The sequence below is a fragment of the Puma concolor genome, chromosome B1, assembly GCF_028749965.1.
Source record: "Puma concolor isolate L17-30 chromosome B1, mPumCon1.1.hap2, whole genome shotgun sequence".
Classification (NCBI taxonomy): Eukaryota; Metazoa; Chordata; class Mammalia; order Carnivora; family Felidae; genus Puma; species Puma concolor.
In genome coordinates, this window is record NC_141670.1 from 17,852,601 (window position 1) to 17,870,336 (window position 17,736).

The 17,736-nt window shown below is 38.1% G+C and overlaps 2 long non-coding RNA genes across 2 annotated transcripts in view; one reads left to right on the forward strand and one right to left on the reverse strand.

Moving 5' to 3' along the window:
* LOC147581493 (uncharacterized) overlaps positions 1–17,078 on the forward strand; it is a 37,010-nt gene extending 19,932 nt beyond the window's left edge. Inside the window, exon 2 of the long non-coding RNA XR_015249972.1 lies at positions 11,828–17,078. This is a non-coding gene — a long non-coding RNA (uncharacterized LOC147581493). The remainder of the gene's footprint in view (positions 1–11,827) is intronic.
* The window catches only part of LOC147581494 (uncharacterized), a 66,739-nt gene continuing 58,689 nt past the window's right edge, over positions 9,687–17,736 (reverse strand). Inside the window, exon 4 of the long non-coding RNA XR_015249973.1 lies at positions 9,687–10,282. This is a non-coding gene — a long non-coding RNA (uncharacterized LOC147581494). The remainder of the gene's footprint in view (positions 10,283–17,736) is intronic.

A 17,736-nucleotide genomic window follows, 5' to 3' on the forward strand; every position in this document is an offset into this window, starting at 1 on the left:
CAAGAGTTGGATGCTTAACTGACTGAGCCACCCAGATGCCCCAACATGTCCTTCTTTTTGAAGGGAATTCAGCTGCATTTTTCTATCGAAAATGGGACTTTAATAGAAATGAAAGATTTTTCTTCTACTATACATCAAAATGAGGGCTGATATTGTCCAGAGCTAAAGTAAATGGTAATGATTTCTCTCGGGTGTCTGTAACTTTATACATTCTTAAGTTTTCTTTCTTCTCTGGTATGAAAACAGAGAATATATGTATCTTGTCAATGCCCACTCTGGTAACTATTATACCTAGACTCCTATCCTGCCACCCTGTGAAACTATCCTTCCCGGCCTGAAATTCCCCCTTCCTTTCCACCACTGCATAACCAGCTCCAGTATCTTAGTCTATCTTAGTCTGGCAAACCCAACCTGATGTCCCTGCAAACAGAACTTGTCATTTGCTGCTTTGACTCTGTGCTCCACATTTCTACTATGCATGTATCATACTGCAACTTTTCTATGTCTGTTTCTGGACCATCCTGTGAGTTATTTGTGGGACTGAACCTTGTCTTTGATGATTAGCAAACTCTTTAGAAAGTCAGTAGTAGGCATGCATGCTAAACTCTTCAACACTATTCTGCTTCTCATTTATGCAGAGAACATAGAATAAAATAACTTTTACTGGGTTTATGAGAACCAGAAATTTAACTTGAGTATAGTTTTTTTTTTCTACAGTGTAAGCTAAGGGAAATAAACTATGTTTGTGATTGTATCTCCAGGAAAATGTATGTCCATTAAGAATCAGTGAATGTTTGTTAACTAAAGAAGAAATAAAAAACCACAAACTTTTACCATGTATCTTCCTTCATGATATAAAATCCATCAATTTTTCCACTAAAAAAATCCCAGTTTTTAGGGGGTCCCTGGGTGGCTCAGTGGGTTGAGCATCTATCTCTTGATTTCAGTTCAGTTCATGATCCCAGGGTCATTAGGATCGAGCCTTGCGTCAGGCACTGTGCTGAACATGAAGCCTGTTTAAGATATTTTCTCTCTCTTTCTCTCTCTCTCCCTCTTCCTCTCTTCCCCTCTTCCCTGCTCTGTCTCTCAGAACTTAAATTAAATTTAATTTACTTAAAAAAACACACAATTTTTAGCCTTTTGCTGACTCGTTATTTCCATTCAAGCTTGTGAGCATTTCCCCATGGATGGGGTTCACTTTCCTTTCAATATATTTCTCATTTTATATTGACTAAAAAGGAAAGGGGTGTGTGTGTGTGTGTGTGTGTGTGTGTGTGTGTGTACATGCGGTTTATCAGGGAGGAGAAACGCCCCTTCCCTGATCATGCTGAGTTCCGCACAGTCCCTGACAGCAGTTCCACTGACCTCTGTTTCTGGAAGCGGAAGCGGAAGTGCAAGAAGGGCTGTCGCGGCACCCCTGCCGGTCTTCTCCTCTGAAGATGCTGCCCCTCATCACACAGAGTCTCCTAGAGCTCGTGCTGCCCTTCCAGATGGCGAGCTGCTCTTTTCTCCTGATCTAGGGACTTCCTTTACTGAGTACCTCAGGACCGGAAGGCTAGGCCTGGGACACCGAATTTGTTCTTGAATTTATGAACTGTGCCCCGTGAGAAACTTAAGTGCTCCTGTTCTTCAGTTGCCATTACAGATATGGGCAAAATAATCATCCTTTTTATCATCCCACAGTCCATAAAATGAACACCAATTCATGGTGTGGGCATAATTAAAGGAAATATTAAATTAATTGGACAGACACCGATGTAAGGTCTCAACAGTAACTGACTGTGGCTAAGTGCGTTGCTTTAACTCTCAGATTGTATTTCAAATGACTATTGCTGAGAGAACTCCCAAATATATTCTTGGCCAATATGATTTTTCTTTTCTTTTCTTTTCTTTTCTTTTCTTTTCTTTTCTTTTCTTTTCTTTTCTTTTCTTTTCTTTTCTTTCTTTTTCTTTTTTTAATTAAAAATAATTTTTTTTGAGAGAGAGACAGAGCAAAAGTTGGGGGGGAGGCAGAGAGAGAGGGAGACACAGAATCTGAAGCAGGCTCCAGGCTCCAGGCTGTCAGCACAGAGCCTAACACGAGGCTCGATATCATGCACCGTGAGATCATGACCTGAGCAGAAGTTGGACACTTAACTGACTGAGCCACCCAGGAGCCCCCATCTTTATTTCTTTCCTTTTTTTTTTTTTTTTTTTAAGTTCACTGATCTACTGGGCCTTGACAATTACATTTAAAATGATATTTTGAGCCTCCCCACAATTTTTCCTATGGCCTCACTGAAAAATGTTTGCTTTTTTGCAAGGTTGCAGCGCTTAGAACCAGGACTAAGGATTATGGCCACTAAATTCCAAGTCTTCTTTTATATGTTTGCTTCAAAGCAGGCTTGTATTTTCTTAGTATCTTTTATTAGTGTATCAGTCATCAATAAAATAGAAGAGGATAATTCTGGCCAAATTAATAGCCATTTTTCCTGACATATCTGATAATATCCTTTAGAGATAAAGGGTTATATGCACTTAGAATAATCTCTTGAAACTCTTTCTTCAAAAAATATATATTTTTTTGGTGAAGTCTTACGTTATCTTTCCTTTTTAAGAGTCTAGATCATGTATAATAGAGAACATAAATTCCCTTTCCAGTGACTGCTATGTTCATGCTTCTCATTTTATTTTATTCATTCTATTTTATGGATTTTGCAAAGCTGACTTTCAGTTAACCTTATGCTCCCTGAGGCTAAACTTTTGATTTAAAATTATCTGAGGCTTTCAACTCTGGATTCCCTGGTGCATACAGACCCATCTTTAGGTGACTCAGAGCTGGAAGCCCAGCTTTCAGAGTTGGCATCGACCCTGGGTGCACTAGGTGGCTGAGAGTTGGACAGTGTTATCCTGAAGCTCAGCGACCGTGCTAAGAATTCCTTGTCTAGGGCCACATGATGCTATAGACACAGCTCCAGTAGTACACAGTCCATTTCAACCTCTTCGGCATTTGGCCAAGCAATTTAGGGAAGACCTCATACCAACACCATAGACTTCTTTTTCCCTTAACCTTCAATGTTGATCATTGAGCCAATTCTGGAATATCCACTTCACCTCCCCCATCAATGCCCTTTGTTCTTATACCAAGCTTAAAAGGTTTGAGAAAGTTCCAGACCTATTGGACCCAGTAGCTCTGTCTCCCTCCCTCAGTAAGTAATTTGTATTCCTATTTCACTGCAAAGACCCATGTCATCTCTGGCAAGTCTGTTTTCCTAATTTGCCCTGAAATCTTTATCACTAGGTTTTACATTTATTCGGAGTGTTCTCCCTATAACTGAATAAGTGATTCTCTCTTATTAACCTCAAACTCAAACTCACGTGCAAATTCAAGTTTGTCTTCCATGTAAACACAATCTAAAGATAGAGGAGCCCATAATTTGAAGTTGAAACACTTGATTTTGGGACCCGGTTCAACTTCTTGTAAATTTAGGTGACCAACTTGAAATGTGACCAGCATTATTAGTATTACATGTGTTATAACATTTTTCCCTCTTCCTTTTTATTTTCCCGTCAGTGTCTAAATCATCTATTCACGGAAATCCCAGACATGGCTTTGTGAAACACTGCTTTGATAAACTCCTTGCCCAGAGTCAAACTCCTTGGTGTAATGCCTAAGAACTACCTCATATTGGGGCGCCTGGGTGGCGCAGTCGGTTAAGCGTCCGACTTCAACCAGGTCACGATCTCGCGGTCCGTGAGCTCGAGCCCCGCGTCAGGCTCTGGGCTGATGGCTCAGAGCCTGGAGAGCCTGTTTCCGATTCTGTGTCTCCCTCTCTCTCTGCCCCTCCCCCATTCATGCTCTGTCTCTCTCTGTCCCAAAAATAAATAAACGTTGAAGAACTACCTCATATTTACCCAAAGATATGCTTTCACATCATCATTTTTCCTTCAAAATTCTCTGCTTCCCAGATCTGCTATCTCTTGAAACCAATAACGGACTACGATTACTTCCCAATTACACACCACTCTCCTTCTCTTTGCCTTGCTTACTCCAATTATTCAAGCCCAATCTATGATGTCCCATATATCAACCTATTAATTTCATTTAATATCTAGTTGAAAAAAATCACACAAGCTAGGATTGTGCTTTATTCCTTGTCTAGAGGCCTTGTCTAGAGTCCTGAATTGCATTATTATGTTAATTATTTTATAGCCCCTTGCTTAACAATTTATGCCAAAGAAAGACTTTATTTTCTTTGTCCTGATTTTCTGATACGTAATATGAAGAACATCATATTTTTTTCTCTTCATAGGTCTTTATGGGATTGTATAGGTTAACTAAAGCATTCTGATGAGCTTCTTGAATAAAGATTAATAAAGATAAATACAGTAAAACCTTGGTTTGCAAGCATAACTCATTCCAGAACCATCCTTGTAATCCAAAGCACTTGGTATATCGAAGCAAATTTCCCCACAAGAAATGACAGAAACTCAATTCATTCCACCCAAAAATATTCATATAAAAATGATTACAATACTTTAATATAATATAAAATAATAAAGAAAATACAAAATAAAAGAAAAATAAAGAAATTAACCTGCACTAACCTTTGAGAACCTTCATGGCTGGTGTGAGGGAGACAAGTGAGAGGAGGATTATTGTGTAGGATGACTTTCCCTATCACTAACAGAATCACTGCTATCCATTGGCTCAATGGAATCTTTCTCTGCTTGGGGGCCTTTGTATATGCTTGCACGGAGGTTGACTACAGTACAATACTAATAACCTCTTGTCCTTTACTGTATTTAATGTAACTAGCAATAAGAAAGCAGAGGAAAGGGTCCATATCTGCAGATTAGAATGAAGCAAAGCATTCCTAAGCTTATTCTTGTATGGAAAAGCAAAAGACTGTCCATAAGGGCTCTGAAATGACAAAAAGTGCACTAATGCCAGTTGTGGGCACTTTCCAATGTTCTGAAAAATCACTGATTTCTGCCAAACACCATGGCCAGAGACCAGGCATCCAAGCAAGGGAGATGATCACTCACAATCCATCGGGGAGGGGGAAGAAACCATTGGCTCAGTTGTGATCATGTGACATTCAGTGTCACTAGTATTACAAAACATCGCTCATTTATCAAGTTAAAATTTATGAGAAATGTTTGCTCATCTTGTGGAACACTCGCAGAACAAGTTACTCACAATCCCAGGTTTTACTGTATTTTTATATTTGCCTGTCAGTTTATTTCCCTGTTTATTAGTGTCATTTATATCAAACTATTCGTGAGAAATTTATTTTTTCTCAGCTTTTAAACATCAATTCATAAATGAAAGGTCAAACTGTGGTCAGTTGCCATTGTGGCGTAGATGGAGTAAAACAAACACATGTCCGACTTCAGCCAGGTCACGATCTCGCGGTCCGTGAGTTCGAGCCCCGCGTCAGGCTCTGGGCTGATGGCTCAGAGCCTGGAGCCTGTTTCCGATTCTGTGTCTCCCTCTCTCTCTGCCCCACCCCCGTTCATGCTCTGTCTCTCTCTGTCCCAAAAATAAATAAACGTTCAAAAAAAAAAAAAAAAAAAAACAAACACATGTAAGTTTATGTGTATTTGTTAAATATACTAAAGAAGAAAGAAAGGAAGGAAGAAAGGAAGAAGGAAAGAAAAAAGGTAAAGATAAAGAAAATAGGAAAAGGAAGGGAAACAAAAAGAAATTCCCTAAGGCAAATGACTGAGAATTTGCTAGCAAGTTTTCACTGAGCTCATTTACTTAAACTCTGATTTAAAGATAGAATATTTTATAATAGAACCATATATGATCCAGAAACCTAATTACATCTTTACTCCTGGAAGCAAGTGGATACAGAAATCCCCCTTCATCCATGGTCTTGCTTTCGCAGTTTCAGTTACCAGAGGTCAGTCCCAGCCCAGAGACAGATGACCCTCCTGATGTATCAACAGAAGTTCAGTAGTTGCCTAATGCTACATCACAATCCTTACATCATTCACCTTAAGATATCTTAAGGGAGAGAGACACTACATTCACATGACTTTTGTTATAGTATATGTTGTTATAATTGCTTTATTTTATTGTAGTTATTATTCTTAATCTCTTACTGTGCCTAATTTGTAAGTTAAACTTTATCATAGATATGTATGTACAGCACTTGTATCCCAATGTTTATAGCAGCACTTTCAACAATAGTCAAATTATGGAAAGAGCCTAAATGCCCATCAACTGATGAATGGATAAAGAAATTGTGGTTTATATGCACAATGGAGTACTACGTGGCAATGAGAAAGAATGAAATATGGCCCTTTGTAGCAACGTGGATGGAACTGGAGAGTGTGATGCTAAGTGAAATAAGTCATACAGAGAAAGACAGATACGATATGTTTTCACTCTTAGGTGGATCCTGAGAAACTTAACAGAAGACCAGGAGGGAGGCGAAGGGGGAAAAAAAAGTTAGAGACGGAGGGAGCCAAACCATAAAAGACTTAAAAACGGAGAACAAACTGAGGGTTGATAGGGGGTGGGAGGCAGGGGAGGGTGGGAGGTGGGTATTGAGGTGGGCACCTGTTGGGATGAGCACTGGGTGTTTTATGGAAACCAATTTGACAATAAATTTCATATTAAAAAAATAAAGAAAAATTAAAAAAATATATGTACAGGAAAAAAAGCATGGTATATATATGGTTCGGAACTATCGGCAGTTTCAGGCATCCCCTGGGGGTCTTGGAATGTATTCCCCCCATGAATAAGGGGGGCCATTTATACTGTGGTTCTGTCTGTTTTAACTCGGTCTTGAAAGAAAGAGTAACCTGCAGGCAAATAACAATATCCAGTTTATAAAATGCTTATATTTTTCCCCAAGATGAAGACCTTTTCTGTGTCTGCCAACAAGTTTTCTTTATCTGGTGACCAGTGAAGGTACCTGACAGTTTTCATAAACTGAAAAGTTATTGGGGGATACTAATTTCAAATTGAAAACCTCTAAATATGATTCAGTTTGTTTGAGCAAAAACAGCTTCACTTTTCTGAGTCCCTACACTCTAGCCCTTGCGTTGATCTTGCTAATGGGTGGCAATGTGTGATCTCTTAATCTCTTTGGGTCTCTAGTCCTTCTGGAGGTAAATCATTCCTTTTATAAATTCTATATAATAGGCATTCTTAGCCTGGTTGGATAATCAATACTTATAAAAACCAAATAAAAGGCATGACCTACCTTTTCAATATATATACTACTTCTTTTTTTTTTTTTTTTTAAGATGCTCATATCTTCTGCTGGATAAGCAGCCATCATGCAAGAATTCGTGGCAATCAAGCCCCATCACCAACCTGAAACTCAGAATGTGCAAAGGCCCATTGTAGTCTCTCAGCCTGCATAGATAGTACGCTGGCACTTACCCTAAGCTCTGCCACTTGAATCATCTCACCTAGCCCTGGGAGTTTGTAGGTAAAGCTAGTGTCACAAAGAGACAGGGATCACTTTGCATTTATTCTGAACATTCAATGTTCCAGACCAGTGGTGAAGTATCGTGTCTGTTGGCAGTGGGGTCCTAATCAATGCCTCCTGCGGTGTGATTTTCACTATTGCTTTGGATGTTTAGCTTCCTTTGTTTTTGTAAATGATTTATAGACTCTACAATATCTTTCTAATAAATTCAGTGAAGTGTCCAATATCCTTCAAGTAAATTCCTTTAAAAAAAAAAAAAAAAAGCAAAGTTAATTTATTTATTTTCAGACAGAGACAGTGTGAGTGGGGGTGGGAGAGACAGAGAATCCCAAGCAGGGATTCAGAGCAGAGCCCAACACATGGCTCGAACTCACAAAACCAGAAGATCATGACCTGAGCTGAAACCAAAAGTCTGATGCCTAACAAACTGAGCAACCCAGGCATTCCCACACCCCCAGGAAATTCCTTTTCTAGGTAAATTCACCAGAACTGATCTCTGTCGTTTGCAAACAAGAGCCCCAATACACATAAAGGTAAGAAAAAATCCAGCCTATAATTTCAGTGTTTTAACAGGCCCCCGTAAGCCCATCCACGGATTCTGCCTCCCCCTCTCAGTCTAATGGTGTTGGTGATTTTGAGGGGCTGTGGAAATGGGGGAGTAGCAGGAAGGGCTGGTTAAGGATGTCTGCTCTAAAGTGCATCCAGTATATATTTTTTTTAAAAAATTAGGGGTCTGAAAGTTTCTCAGTGCATTAATATAAGAAGAAAAGTCATGAGCCTATGAATATCAATTCTAGAAAGCCAAATTTATTTAGGAAGTATATACTTTTCTTCCCAATTATGTACGTTAAATCTTAGTTCTTGTTCATTTTGAGCTGAGGAACAGGGCAAATCTCTGCTCACTGAACAAAGTTAATCAAGAAAGGTCCTTCATTAATTCTTCTGTAGGATGTACTGAAGAGGTTTTAGTAGTGAGAGACAGCGCAAGCACTTACATATGGGTTATCAGTAGACTCACAGACACGTGAGTCAACACTTCTCCCACACAAGTCTTTTCATAAAGAATTTCAGGAAGTTTTACCATGTGAGTTAGTCTCCCTGATATATTCTTTTTTTTATTTTTTTTTATAACATTTATTTTTTTTTACATTTATTTATTTTTGCGACAGAGAGAGACAGAGCATGAACGGGGGAGGGGCAGAGAGAGAGGGAGACACAGAATCGGAAACAGGCTCCAGGCTCTGAGCCATCAGCCCAGAGCCTGATGCGGGGCTCGAACTCACAGACCGCGAGATCGTGACCTGGCTGAAGTCGGACGCTTAACCGACTGCGCCACCCAGGCGCCCCTCCCTGATATATTCTACAAAGACAAGTTATAAAAATCAACTTCAGAATGTTTACAGAGCGAGAGATGGCCTGCTGTTGAATGTCTAAGTTAACATATAGTCAGCCTACTGCATATCTCAGTGACCAGCTAGACACAAACACTGTATAGATTTTGTTAAAATATAAGTAATTGGCATTTGGGCTAACAAGATGAATAAGTGGGGTGTGTGTGTGTGTGTGTGTGTGTGTGTGTGTGTGAAAACTCTTTTCCAAAGTCATCAAACTCTCCTAGCGGAACTTACAGCAGCACTTGTGAGGCAACTATTATCATTAAAATTGTGAACAGGGGCACCTGGGTGGCTCAGTTTGGTTGAGCGTCCAACTTCGGCTCTGGTTATGATCTCGCTGTCTGTGAGTTCGAGCCCCGCGTCGGGCTCTGTGCTGACAGCTCAGAGCCTGGAGCCTGTTTCAGATTCTGTGTCTCCTTCTCTCTCTGCCCCTCCCCCACTCATGTTCTGTCTCTCTCTCTGTCTCTCTCTCTGTCAAAAATATAAACATTAAAAAAATTAAAAAAAAAATTGTGAACATAAAAGAAACCAGAAAGTATGGGATCCAGAGAGTAGGTGAGCTGGGCAGGTGACATGACTTCAGAAGACGGAGGCAGAAGGAAAACAATTTTCTTGGCCCTCTTTTGTGCTTTCTCTTGTGATTATGTAATCTTCTAGATGGGCCCCCCAAAAGTTCAAAAGCAGTCTTTCCTTTCCCCCTTTCAGAAGCCAATTTCCTTGGAAACACAGAGACAAAATGTCTGCTGGCTACCTTGTTTGTTTATTAAAATGTATGGTTTTCCCTCCACTTATATACCTCAGCTACTGGTAGGGAAGGCCAGCAGCACCTTCTTCTGCCTGCACGCACTTCTTGCCCGCAGCCGGCTAAGCACCATCAGCAGCGGCAGCCGGCGGATGCCGCTGGTGGGAGCCTTAGAATTATTCATTGTACACAGAATTTATCTTAATGCTTACGGAAGTCTCCAAAGTGACATCTGTTCCCCAGGCAGGCATTACGTACAGGAAAGCAGACCTTTCCCACTCAGGCTGGGGCTGAGTGATCATCTCCACGACAGAGTGATTCTCCATGAGAATGGAGTCTTTGGCTTCTCTGCTGTCAAGGGAGTTGTTTATGGCCATTTACACTTTTGGTATAATGAGGACACCTGTTTGCTAATAACTGAACTGAGGGTATCACAACACAGGGTATTAAAAACTGACATGGGACTACACTGCAGATCACAAACAGAGACAGATCTTTGCTCTTGGTAGCTTAACAGACCATAGCTTTCCTAAGTAGCTAAATTGTCTTACAGATTTTCTAGTATTTATTGCGTTTCACTTTAATAAGCAGTTATTATAGTTGAATAACTAATTATTTTATAGCAGGTGTAACAAATACCATGGAGGTGTCATCAATTAAAGTGTTTTATCGCTGCTTTTTCTGTGTCGCAAGGTAATAATCAAAGGCAGGGCCTAAAGGAAATAAAATGAGTTCCATTAGTGAAGCAAATTGAGATTTCATTTTCAGTGAGACTCGTATGCTTCAATGCTACATGCTTCAATTCAATACTAGCACAGACCAGAAACAATAATTTTACTGAAGTGATTTGTGCTGAATGTGTGAATAAGCAAAAAAAAAAAAAAAAAAAAGATCTGCTAAGTCCATTCAGGGGCCATCCCTCCTGGAGGCGAGTGGCATTTGGGTTCCTTTTCTCTTTTCGCTGGAAGATTGTATAGAGAAGACAAAGTCTTTCTCAAGTCCTAATTTGTGACTATGGTACGGAGGATGAGACTGAGAAATTAAGACACGTTAGAAAAAGGATACCTCGCATACTTCCATGGGTCTATATGGAGGTGATATTTAAAATTAAAGACTAAAATCAGAATGCTAAGGTATTGATTTTTAACATGTCTGCAGCAAGGTATGTCTATTAATATCCTTTTTGAGGAGTCAGGGGTCAAACTGTAATAGGAATTTACTAGTTCTCTCAGGATATTGATAAATATAACTGTTGATGCAAAACACCAAAAGTAAAAGTAACCAAGCAATCAAAGGACTTAACTCCCAAATCACCAACCCCCTTTTTGATGACATATATTTATATAATCATGTGTATTGAAGTATTTATGCATCTGTGTGTATAAATATATAAATACAGTATATATACACACACATATATACTGTATATATATACATATATATAAATATACATATATATTTGTTTTTAGAAGCAGTTAATGGAATCATGGAATATTTGAAATACAGAACTTACAGGAAGTTTTGAGTATCACATTATCACAGTATTTCTCTATTTTTTGCAATAAAAAGGTGAGGACAGAGTTGAATTGACGTGTCCAGTTCCCATAGTTAATGGCCAGGGATAGCACTTCCTTAGTGTATAACGATATTTGTACACAATTAATAATCTTTCTATGTCTCTACTTTAAAATTTCAGCTTAACTCACTCTAAAAAAATAATTTTAGTTTGGCCTCAAACTTAATCTCCACATTTACCAGTATAAAGAGTATCTGCAGCCTCATGTAAAGTAAAAAGTTAATTTAAGCTTTTGAAATTCATTTAGTGCTTAGTATCAATATTCTGACCTCTGTTATCTTGAGAGTCAAATGTGATCATATTCACATAGACTTCCGACTCTAATGAGCTACAAATGCCCACCTGGCCAGGCAGAACCACAGGACCAGTCTTTTCTCAAGTGATCTCAAGAACCCCCAAAGTGGGGCACTTGGGTGGCTCGGTTGGTGAAGCGCCCGACTCCAGCTCAGGTCATCATCTTGCAGTTTGTGAGTTCGAGCCCCGTGTCAGGCTCTGCACTGACAGCTTGCTCACAGCCTGGAGCCTGCTTCGGATTCTGTCTCCTTTCTCGTGCCCCTCCCCCCCGCTCACACTCTGTCTCTGTCTCTCCCAAAAATAAATAAACATTAAAAAAAAAAAAAAGAATCCCCAAAGTGGCAATGATTTACTCAGGAACACAGCTCTTGATGTTCTTTATTTCCAGATTCTTCCTGGAGGTTTGCTGTCCCTAAGTCCCAAGCCTCTGCTTAAGACGCGACTTGTTCTGTTTCTCTGCAAGCAAGTAGGGAAGCTGTGTGTGACCGGTCCCTGTGAGGTTACTTGGGCCTCGGTACAACGCTTCCTGTGCTCAGAGTCTCACAACATCTTCAGGACACTTTTACTGCGTTCTTCAGACGGAGTGTTCAGATTCCAATGCCCCCATTTTCTCCTTTCTCCCTTCACTCCCTTCTAGCCCCGAAAACCTTCTCCATCTTCCAGAAAACATTATAAGGTAAATGAATCCTGGCAGAAGAGGAGAATGCTGTTTACCTGCCCACACTGAAGAAACACTCAGGTTCCAGCCTCACCCTGCCAAGACAACTTTTGGGGAAAATCTGGAGATGCATTTTCCTTTCTGAGAAACGGCACAAAAGATTGGTCATCATTACTCTAATTATTCACTTCTATTTGTAGGGATGATGAAATTTTTTGTGGTTTGGCCAAAACATCCAGGCTCCGTTAAGATATACCTTCTTGAGTTACTTGAATAAAAACCATCTCTGAAGCAACCTCGAAAAGGAAAACTTTACTTTACTCTATGCTTCTAGTGCCTTACTTTCTAGAAGTTCCAAATGGACCTCAAGACTCTTTCTGGGCCACTGACATGGAAAATGACAGTTGACAGTCAGTGGCCATTAAAAACCATTCTTGCTCTGCTGCCGTGGCACTGGGCAGCCATTACTGTCATGTTGTGAGTAAAAAGGGTAGAATCATGGTATTTTAAAAATGGAAGGGAACTTAGAAATAATTTTCTTCAACTCCCTTGTCTTATAGATAAAAGTAGTCATGTAACAATTTGTCATTTTATACCCAATTTGGAAGCTTGCAATATTCTTCTATAAAATGAAAACATACAATCAAATACGGCACAATTCCTTGCAGACATACTTGACTCAAGCATCACATTTTTACTCCATTTAACGATTGCAGTGGTGTATACAGTGGTAACTCCCATCCTTGATTTATAACAACTTTGGGTGCACGTTAGACTCCATCCATGAAATTATTGGAACACCTCAAAAATAATTCACATTTTAGTAAAGAATTCCACAAAATTCTTTCATAGTAAAGGAAAATTTCACAATAAAATAAGATGAGATAGATAAAGCAGCTCCTAAAAAAGTGGGATTCTTGGAGCACTGATAAAATTAGTTGAAGGTCGAATGAATATCTCGATGTGTGAGGAGGAGAGCAAAGATAAGGAAATTTACGTTTTCATGGGTAAATGCAATAATATTTCAGTTTCTGAAAATTCTATCACTATGTTAAAATTCATTTCCAACTCATCTGATTGCCTAGTTTCCCTTGTATCATGTTATACCAGCCTTGGATCTTCATGGCTCCCCAGTGAATTTCCAATTCCTTGCCCTTCATAAGAGCCATCTGTTGTATTCGAGTTCGCACTGGATCTGACATAAACATTTACGTGTGAGTTCCTCTTGAGGAGGGATTGTGCCTACTAAGTCCTTGGAACTTGGTACCAACCAATACATAGTTGCTAAGTTTATTTTTCTCAAGGTATCTTCTCTAACAAAGGTTACGTTACGGGGCCAATTTAGCTGAGGCCAGCACACTAATTTTATATAATTAATTAAAATGTTTGAAGTGGTGATCAAAGCATTCGTTGGTGGTCACTGACAGCTCTAGACCATAAGAGCTCTTTTCTCAGGGGTTGAAAAATCTCTACTTAAACAAATAAAATGGTCATAGGAACTGAAAATATTTAGACAATATTTTCCCCATGAGTCAAATTCTGATGATGGAGATCCCCTAGAATGACTGCGTTGACACAGTTTATATAAGGGCCATCAAGGTACCATTGACTGGAAGCAATTTGGTTATAATTCACTTGAGAATGTTGTGATGCCTGCATTGTCTTCTGAAGTCGACTTATAAAATCAACCAGCATCCTCATAGACATATTTAATAATGCATTCAAGCAGGCATTTTGCCAAATCCCTTTGAGACGGTATTAAATAGGAAGATGTTTTAAACATTCATTTTGATGAAGGGCACGTAGGTAACGACCTTCTTCAATCCACAGAGCTGATACACAATAAAAGCACTGGCTAACAGAGAATTTATTATAGTAAGATGGAATTCATTTTTGGTACACTGGATATTTAATCTATCTGTGTGTTCTTTATTTCAATTTTAGAGGAGTTTGTTTTTTTTTTCTAATTGTGAGATTAATACATGCTCACTGTAGAAAATTAGGAAAATACAGAAAAAAAGGGAACGATAATAAAAATTAACTCAGTTCTAAAAAATAATTACTTACTGTTGCATAAATCCTTTTAAATAAAAAATATACATATATATGTATACAATTTTTCTAACATTTATTCATTTTTGAGAGACAGAGCCCAAGCAGGGGAGAGGCAGAGAGAGAAGGAGACACAGAATCTGAAGCAGGCTCCAGGCTGTGAGCTGTCAGCACAGAGCCCCATGTGGGGCTCGAACCCACAAACCAAGAGATCATGACCTGAGCCCAAGTCAGACACTCAACCGACTGAGCCATCAGGGCACCTGGATGGCTCAGTCAGTTGAGTGTCTGAGTCAATATATATATATATATTTGTTATATTTTCATACTGGCTTTTATATTTAGTTCTTTAATTTTATTAAAGATTTTTATATTAATTATTATCAAATTAAAACTGAACAGTACATACTATTGTATAATTTAATACTTTTAAATATAATGCATTTAATGGAAGTATTAATTATGTTAAGCAACATAATTAATTTCTCTGACTTTCTATATTTCATCATTTATATAGTTTCCTTGTTGTTATTATGAGTAATTCTTTGATGAGGGGTTTGTTATTATGAGTAATTCTTTGATGGACATTTGTGTATTTAAATATTATTAGCTCCTTTTTAATTACATAAAATTTAAGCATACCAGAATATGATTATACTTGTGTCAAACTGCTAGAAATAAACATTAGTATAAAGGGGTGGGAGAACCGTTAAACACTCTTGACAGAGTCAGATTGTTCTCCGTAAAATTTGATCCAGTGTTTTGGATGACATTATCAGTTTAGGAGAACCTGTTTCCTGCTCCTTAATAAATTCTATGGTAATATATGGTATATATGGTAATTACTCAAAATTTAATAAATTTTATGGTAATATATCATTTAAAATCCAGGTATTTGTATGAGAGAAAGATATTGTTACTGATGTTATACTGCATAAATATTATTTTAATAAGGTTTACTTTCCAAAATAAGTATTTGTATTTATAGTTTATGGGGAATTGTGGTAGTTCCTTCTTCCCTTTCTAGTTCTCCCCCTTTGACTTTTTTTTTTTTTTTTTTTTTTTTTTTAATTTCCTCTGCTCTTCATGCTAACTGCTTTCAGGGTCCTGAATAAGCCATGATTTTTGTTATCTCTGGGATTCTGAATATTTCTCCATTCTTCTGGCCCATTTTCTCCTGGCCTCCTCCTTGGCCACATTTCATGCTACTCATTGTCTGAGGCATCCTCTCTGTCCTCCTTGGGGTGGCCTAGGTACCCCTTTTCTGGGTTCTTAAACACTGGGTGACGCCTCTAATATAGCATCCTCCCCCTCTCTCAGAAATCAAATGCCTGTCCAATTGATTATGTTCTTTGTGAGATGGTGAAATACCCAAGGACACAGAATTTTATCTGAATGGGATAGAAAAGTACTCAGTACAAACTAGGCTTTCGGTGAATGTTTGCTGACTCCCTTGTGCATTATGTAATTTTTTTTAAGTCACCATGTAGATTAGGGTTTTCAGTCTAGCACTCAAGAATATCTGCAATTTCTTTCCAGAAAAGTTCTTGAAATTTGTATAGCCTATCACTAGATTTCCAATAAACTTAAATAAATTTAATAAATTAAATGTTTTTTGTACAACGACGCTTAAGAGCAAGAGCCTTTGGAAAGGCATAAAAATAAACATTACCTAGTCTAACTAGTAAAACATGGTTAGAGAAAAATTTAAATATGTGTATCAATCCCTCTAAAGATGATTATTGAAGAACATTTTAAAAACGTTTTTGTAATTGGATTATCTAAATGACTATCAACAGGACTTTAGTTGTACTGGCATGAAAAGAGGGCCACGTGAAGTTGTCAGGGAATAACGCAAGCTGTAGAACAACATATACAATAAGATTTGATTATGTATGTTGAAAATTGTTAGAAAGCATATGATAAAAGCACTAATAGTGTTCACCTCTGAGGAAGTTGATAAATGGAACATGTGCATTTTTTACAACCAATATTAGTTTTATTATGAATAAACAAACAATTGTAGCTTATACTTAGAACACAACAATCTGCAGTATATTCAGGTTGAGTAAGTAAAATATTATTGAATAAATAAAAATTATTTACAGATGTAATTTGCTCACTTGAAGAGAATGGTGAATAAATGTAAAGGTTCCAGGGGGTAGGGGATGCTACAGCTAAACTATTAACAACATGTAAAACATAATATGTGGGTGACAAAGTAAAGGAGATAAGATTACTTATTTGAAAGGACATATGGGAGTGATTTCACAATAACCATTTTGTGAGTGGTTACCACACATAATGCCCCCACTGGGATGGCAATGAACAGAAATCCCAGACTCATGGAAACTTGGAAAAGGTGTGTGTAATTAGGAATCGGGATCTGTCCATGATCTGGAAGGCAGACCTCTGGACACAGCCCAGGGACAACAGTTGGTCTACATGTGAGCAGATATTCTGAACATGGAACACGTGGGGCAGCACAGGTGTGGGCCAATCAGAAGGGACACAGGCTGTCACACCAGGGGAGAGTCCTGGAAGCCCATTTATGGCAGCATTAACCTTTTAGTTGCTGGACAGAGATCAGCTAGGGGATCACAAGGCATAGGTCTGGGTGGTACTCAGTGAGCCATGGGGCTATGTCCTTATAACAATCCTATTTTTCAGGGTTTGTAATGCTTACTCTTACTATTTTTTCATATTCTAGAAATTGTTATTAGATGGTCTGCTCATGAAATATGTGTTAAATTAAGACACTACATATGTATTAAATGAAAACACTTGTAGATTCCAATGGCTTAAATTGTGGTTTTCTCCTCGGGTTTCTCTGCCTCTTTAACTCCCAGTCATGTAAATATCTTTGTAACTACTCTTTGGACCACTTTTACCCTGAATAAAATGGCCTACTTGGATGTCATTCACCTTAGCTACTTTGGCACGGTTTCTAGAAGTTGGTATTTCTTTATAATAATGACTTTACAAACATGGGGAGTTTAGAGATGTCCTTGGGGCTACTAATGAGTTTTGCTATTGTAACTTTTTACTTTAAGAACAGCTAAAATGTTTCAAACTATGTTAGTTAACAGTGTATTTATTTGTAAATATAGTTCTTGGTGGGCCCTTCACAATAACGTCTTAATTTTTCTGTAGCATTTCACAAGACACTTGGTATGTAATATTTCATTTACTTATTGTAACAATCTTTTGAAATAGATAATATTATTCATATTTTATAAATAAGGAAACTGAGACTCAGAGAAATCAAACTATTTGCCTAAATGTACATGACTTGTAAGTTGCATAATTACAGCTGAAAATCTGTGACTTTTTTCTACAAATCTAATGTTCTTTCTACAGCATTCTACTATCTTATGAGTTTGCTCTTTTTTTTTTTTTTCATTTTTAGCATTGACTACAAGTAACAATTATACTTAGTTTGGCTTTCAAAGAAGATGTTTTAAAGGATTTATCAATTTTTAATGGACTAAAACCCTTTTCCTTTCAGGATGTAATAAAAATCCTCAATTACATAAATGTTGATTAGTTGGTTTTATAATATTGAATAATAGCCTCCATTGAGAAAA